Raw genomic sequence first — 7352 nt, forward strand, 5'->3', positions numbered from 1 at the left:
TTTTATGAACTCTTCTAATATTAAAGTATGGAGAGGCAAAGTGTATCTAACTTGGTTACACTAGTTATTTTTGGGCTTTGAGTCCTTCCCCCCTAATGGCATTCGATCATGGGCTATATTGGGCTCTGGAGTTAAATGAATAGGTTCACTAATGTAAGTTTTATTGTTTGTGTTGGGAATTTAATGCATGGGCGGACAGGGGTAACAATTCAATGATGTGAAAATTTTGATATAGAAAGGACAATAGTGTTTTTGGTTGTCTACAGTATCTTTTTAACTCGATATACACACGTCGAAAAAAAAAATAAAATTCGATATACTAAAGATTAATCAATTGTGGATAAGGTAAAATTCGAATTTAAAAAAAAGACGAGAAAAGAGGAATTTTTTTTCCATGACCAAAGGGGGAAAAAAACATACAAAGCTGGTAATTAAGAGAGAAATACAAGGCCGGAAAAAAAAAAGAGCAATAAAAAAAATATTATTTATAAATTAGTGTGATAATGATTAATGAATATTATTTTGGTCGATATTAAATATTTGTCATGTTCCGAAATTTTTGTTTGTTAAATGTATGCTAAAAAATAACAAAATAAAAATTTTATATAAAATTTTTTTGTGTGAACAAAAAACTAATAACCAAAAGGAAATATTCGTGTAAACTTGTATATTTAGCATTAAATTTTAGTAAATTATTGTTAAATATATTTAGATGTCAAAATTCATCTTAATTCAATGGATCTTGGAGATACTATTAAGGCTGAAAATAATACATCTTAGAAAGATAAAGCTAAAGTCATGATCTTCCTTCGCGTCATCTTGACGAAGGATTGAAAAACACTAAAAGATCTTACAGATTTGTGGAAGAACCTTGAAGAAAGATATAATCATAAAAAAACAGTGATACTTCCTCAAGCCCGATATGAGTGAACACACTTGTATCTATAAGATTTTAAATCCATAAATAAATACAATTCAGCAATATTTCGAAATACATCACGAATGAAATTATGTGGAAAAAAGATAACTGATAATGACATGTTAGAGAAAACTTTCTCGACCTTCCATGCCTCGAATATACTCCTGCAGCAGCAATATCGATAAAAAGAATTTAAAAATATTCTGAGCTAATTTATTGTCTTCTCGTTGTTGAACGTAACAAAGAATTGCTTTTAAGAAATCATGAAGCGCGCTTAGCTGGCGCCGCCCTATTTCCTGAAGCAAATGCGACAAATCATAACCCCAAAAGAAGTAAATGGCAAGGTTTTGGTAATAAGAAAAATTATGAAAAGAAGAAAAATTATGTTCACAAGAAAGGATCTCACCAGAAGTCGGATAAAAAAGGAAATAATGGGCAAAATAAATTGACAGAAGATAAATATTTTCATTGTGATGGAAAGGGCCATTGGTCACATACCTGTCGTACCCCAAGATACTTAATTGATCTTTATCAAGTATTTTTGAAAAAAGATGACAAATGAAAGGAGACAAATTTTGTTTCAAAGGATGTGGTTGAAAATTACACCATTTATTATGAAGTATTTGATTTTTTTGAGAATCTTGAAGGAAATATTGATCATCTGATCAATGATGAAAAAGTTTAATATTTAGGTTCGTTAAATATTTACAGTGCGTGCTTCTTAAAAAAATAATTCTAATAAAAAATACAATTGTACTGTACATGTACTGATGCTACTCATCATCATCATCATCATTTATTTTTGAAGAAAATGGTAAGGGTATATAATAAAAATATTTGCCTTGCGCATAGTGCAAGTTCGCATACCATTCTCAAAAGTAATATATATATTTTACTCATCTTGTATTAAAAGAAGAATGTGTTAATATCATTATTGGGTCAGGCAATGTGATAGAAGGCTCCAAAAGAGTTATAATTTTATTTTTCGAAAGAACAAAATTCATAATAAATAATGCACTATTGTCTACTAAGTCTCTAAGGAACTTGTTGAGTTTCAAAGATATTCGCTGTAATGAGAAAAATCGTGAGTACTTATATATCACAACTCATGATTCAAATAAAAAGGTTATATGATAAAAGTTACTATCACTTTTATCTGGATTATATTATACTATAATTAGTACAATTGAATCACATACCATTGTAAATTACAAGTTTACCAACCCAAATAAATTCATAATTTGGTATGATCGATTGGGGCATCCTGAAACAACAATGATGCAGAGAATGATTGAAAACTCCGAATTTTGTTGTGCTGCATGTTCTCAGGAAAAACTAATTTTAAGGTCATCACCAGTAAAGATTGGATTTGAGTCTCTTGAGTTCCTTGAAAGGAATCAATGCGATATATGTAGACCTATTCATCCACCATATGGATCTTTTAGATATTTTATTGATGAGTTTGGAAAACTCTAAGCAAATATTTGTGATGACTAAACATTATTATTTTGATAAATAGCAAAAATATTAATTCACATATGTTAATAAATTAATTTCTGCTATGCAGGTACAATTGGGCCGAAAATTAAATGATTTTATGCAAGCCCAAGTGTGAATTTATTCAGCATGAACATAAAAATTAAAATAATTATATGACTGAATTGTTGTGATATTAATTGGGCCAGAATGAATTTTGTTGCTCCAAGCCCAATTATAATTTATGCTAAGTGATCCAATGCTTGATCTAAAAATCCATCAGGAAAGCAAATGTTACCATTTGCCTTGTGTCTTCCAACGGACCCAAGCATTTTACCATGTGATGGATTTCAAATTTCATTAAATTGTCATTTATTACATAGGAAATATGAGAGAGAAATTTGCAGCTGAATTGATTGATTGTCATAGTGTTGCACGCTACCAATAGCAAAGAAAGGGAAGTAAATTAATTCACTTTTGTTTATTTGTTCAAAAACACTTGAATGCTTCTCTTTCTACATTTTCTATTCTCTCATCTCTCTCCTCTTTTCAGACAATACCCAGGAAACAATGGAAGCAAAACTTAGCTACCAAATTGAAGGAAGAGCACGCTTCAAGACCATCTCAATGATGGCAAGAAAACATAACAAAATAAAAGTATGTTGTGGCTGAGATTTTCACCAAAAATGGTAAGATTTGGTGAGGTAATCTCGAGCATTTCATACTCAAAAAGAAAGAAGAAGATTCGGCCAGCAAGGAAGAGATTCTTGGAGGCATGGCTTGTCTTTGATTCTGCTCAATCACCACAGGAAGTAGCTAGAGTGGCGAAGTGATGGAAGAGGCAGAGATTGGAGCAGATGAAACCATCATCATCATGAAGCATCAAGGGCCAGAAATCCATCTTGGAGAGCAAGCCAAGGATGGAGCGCTCGGATTGATGAAGTGTGATGACCATGGAAGGACTAGAGGTAATTGCATGTTGGGTTTTGCATGGTTATCTCTTCTCTCTCTCTGTGGTCGAACCGGTTCTGTTACTTGGAGAAGAAGAAGTTGGCTTGGTTTTTGGCTTCAAAAGTGGAGGCTTCCCTCTTCTATAAAAAGAGAGAACAGCCACTGTTTGGAGCAAGGAGAAAATTTGAGAGTGCAAGGCACAGTGTTCTCAGAGCTACCTGAGCTAACAGATTTCTCTTCTCCTTCAATGTATTCTGTTTTATATTTTTCTGTTTAATTTTGTCATGTCTTGAGTCTCATAAAAAAAAAGGGCAAACAGTGAGGTTTGTATGAAAAAGCCATAGAGCGGAAAAAGGCAGAGAGTGCAAAATTAAAAGAAAAAGCCATAGATGTCCATAGAGTTCCTTTGTTCATCTATGTTGTGTTTCATGATTCTGTGGGAATCCCCTTGTAAGTTAGGTTAGCACTTTACAGATTGTAATCAGGAAGATTATAGTGAAATTCCATCATGTTTGTGATGGAGACTGGATGTAAGCTGCACTGCACTTAGCAGCTGAACCAGGATATATCTGGGTGTAATTTTCTCTCTTCCCTACTCCATTTCTGTTTCTACTGCACAGGAGCAAAAACCGAAAATATCTCGTGTCAAGTGACGAGACAAAAAGAAAAGTCTCGTGGCTAGTCACGAGATAAAAAGACAAGAAGTTTTCAAAATTGGTTTCAAAGGTCAGCAAGTCTTATCAAGCAAAAAGGGGGCTAAGATTCAACCCCCTCTTCTCTTAGCCACTAATAACCATCATTTATAGTACTAATAGACGCATCTTCGAAATGGTCACATGTGTGTTTATTGTCTTTTCGTAACCTGGTATTTGTGATATTACTTGCTCAAATTATTCGATTAAAAGCAAAATTTTCAGAAAATCTAATCAAAACAATTCGTCTTGATAATGTTGGTGAATTTACTTTTCAAGCCTTTGATGCTTATTGTATGATTAACGGAATAAGCGTTGAACATCCAGTAGTTCATGTTCACACACAAAATAGATTAGCAGAATCACTTATTAAATGCCTCTAATTAATTGCTAGACCTTTATTTATGAGAACAAATCTCCAAATCTTGGGGCATGCAATTTTATATGATGCAGCATTTATTCGTTTGAGACCAACAAGTTACCATCAATTCTCTCATTTATAATTAACTTTTGGCCAACAGCCAAATATTTTCCATTTGAGGATATTTGGGTGTGCGATATATATTCCAATTGTCCCACCTTCTTGTATCAAAATGGGATCCCACAGAAAATTAGAAATTTATGTGGGATATGATTCTCCCTCTATACTGAGGTATCTTGAGATACAAACAGGAGATTTGTTTAAAGTTTGATTTGTAAATTGTCATTTTGATGAATCAACATTTTCAACATTAAGAGGAGAGAATAAGCTTCTTGAAAAACAATTTAATTGGAATGCATCATCCTTGATGCATTTAGATCCTCGATCAAGGTAATGTAAAATAGAAGTTCAAAAAATTATACATTTATAAAGAATAGCAAATGAATTGCCTGATGCATTTTTGGATATAAAAAGGATTACTAAATCCTATATACCAGTTGAAAATGCTCCAATCTGAATTGATATCCTAGTTGGACAAATGGCCACCGAAATAAATTCACGTCCAAAGCATGATAGGCCTGTCAGTTCTAAAGACAAAAATCTTCGAAAAAGAAAAGAGGTAAATACTATTCCTATTAAAAAATATAAAGACATAGACACATAGTAAAGATACCTGCAGTTGTCCAAAATTTTGATATAATTTTGATGCCAGAAGATGTTCAGGTACCTAACAATTCTGAAAATTGTGATAATTATGAGATCTCGATAAATTATGTCTTTACAGAAGAAAAATAGAACCAAAATAAAATAATTATCAATGGAATATTTGCATATAATGTGGTATTACACATCATGCATGAAAGTAAGGATCTTGAGTCAAGAACAGTCGAAGAATGTCGACAAATGAATGATTGGCCGAAATAGGAAGAAGCTATGAAGAATGAGTTAGACTCACTTGTAAAACGTGAAGTATTTAGACTTGTAGTTCGTACACCAGAAGATGTAAAATTTTTTGGATACAGATGGGTATTTGTGAGAAAACGAAATGAGAAAAATAAAGTTGTATGTTACAAAACTCGACTTGTGGTACAAGATTTTTGACAAAAGACCGATATAGATTATGAAGAAACATATTTCCCTATAGTAGATGCAAGAACATTGCGTTATTTGGTCAGTTTATCTGCATAGCATAAACTACATATGCATCTAATGGACGTGGTAACAGTCTATTTATACAGATTATTAGATCGTGATATATATATATATATATGAAAGTCCCTGATGAATGACTAAAAATATCTAAACTATCTCATAAATATTCGTAGGGGTTATACACAGTAAAATTGTAAATATCTTTATATGGTCTAAAGCAATCTGGATGAATGTGGTATAATCGTCTTACTGAGTATCTGGAGAAAAACGGATTTAAGAATGATGATATCTGCCCATGTGTTTTCAAAAAGAAATCTTCATCTAGATTCATTATAATTGCTGTGCACGTTGATGATTTAAATATCATTATAACCCCTGAAGAAATTCCAACAATTATAAAAGCTCTAAAAGAAGAGTTTGAGATGAAAGATCTTGGAAAGACTAAATTTTATTTGGCCTGCAAATCGAGCATACAAAAAAGGGATATTTATTCATCAAACAACATACACAGAAAAGATCTTGAAGAGATTTTATATGGATAAGTTACATTCATTAAATATCTCAATGATCGTAAGGTCTTTAGATGTGAAAAATGATCAATTCCGTCCTAAAGAAGAAAATAAAGATATCATTAATCCTGAAGTACCATATCTTAGTGCCATTGGAGCGCTAATGTACCTTTGTAATGATACACGACTTGACATATCATTTGTTGTAAATTTACTAGTAAGGTATAATTCTTCTCCAACCAGAAGACATTGACGTGGAGTCAAACAAATCTTTCGATATCTTTATGGAACGGTAGATATAGGATTGTTTATCCATATGAATCCAAGTCAGAATTAATTGGCTATGCATATGCAAGATACTTGTCTAATCCACACAAAAGAAGATATCAAACAGGATACCTATTCACATATGGTGATACAGCTATATCATGGAGGTCCACAAAACAAACAATAGCAGCAACATCCTCTAATCATGTTGAAATACTAGCGATACTTGAAGCAAGTCGCGAGTGCTTTTGGCTAAGGAGTTTAATCCAATATATTCTATCATCTTGTGGACTGAATGATAGAAAAATAGCTCTAACTATTCTATTTGAAGATAATACAGCATGTATTGCTCAACTTAAGGGTGGATACATCAAATGTGATAGAACATAGTATATTTCTCCCAAATTCTTCTTCACTCATGATCTTCAAAATCAAGGAACAATTGATGTCTAACAAGTCTGCTCAACTTAATCTGGCAGATTTATCTACAAAACCACTTCCAAAATTCTCATTTGAAAAATTGGTCATCAAATTGAGATGCGCTGATTTTGAGATATTAAATAATGTCGATAAGAAGGGGAGACTGCACTCTTTTTTTCTTGGTCAGATTTTTTTACTATTGAATTTTTCTTCACAAGATTTTTAATGAGGCAGTCCCATCACGAAGAATTTTGTACTATTTTTTTTAATAAGTTTTTTTTTCATTAGATTTTTCTTTAATAAGATTTTAACGAGTCATAATCCTAAATGGTCATCCAAAGAATAGTGTTCTGATAAGTATGAGGTGGATGCCTATTTAATGTGGGCGGCTCAATTTTTTAATGTTGCTCAAGTTATCAAAAGAGATTACAATTAATTATGTTTAAAAATGGTGACCCTTATAAGTATATAAATAGGGTAGCGTAGTTGAGACAGAACACACTACAATAACAACAAACACTCTTCTCATTCTTTATATGCTAAGA

General features: G+C 32.2%; 1 protein-coding gene across 2 annotated transcripts in view; it reads left to right on the plus strand.

Annotated features, from left to right (window-relative positions):
* The window catches only part of LOC107622278 (UDP-glycosyltransferase 83A1-like), a 16684-nt gene extending 15406 nt beyond the window's left edge, over nt 1-1278 (plus strand). For both annotated transcript variants that reach the window (XM_021113683.1, XM_021113682.1), the window contains one exon: nt 1264-1278. The gene's annotated coding sequence lies outside the window, so the exon portion shown is untranslated. The remainder of the gene's footprint in view (nt 1-1263) is intronic.

This window comes from Arachis ipaensis, chromosome B10 (assembly GCF_000816755.2).
Source record: "Arachis ipaensis cultivar K30076 chromosome B10, Araip1.1, whole genome shotgun sequence".
Classification (NCBI taxonomy): domain Eukaryota; kingdom Viridiplantae; phylum Streptophyta; class Magnoliopsida; order Fabales; family Fabaceae; genus Arachis; species Arachis ipaensis.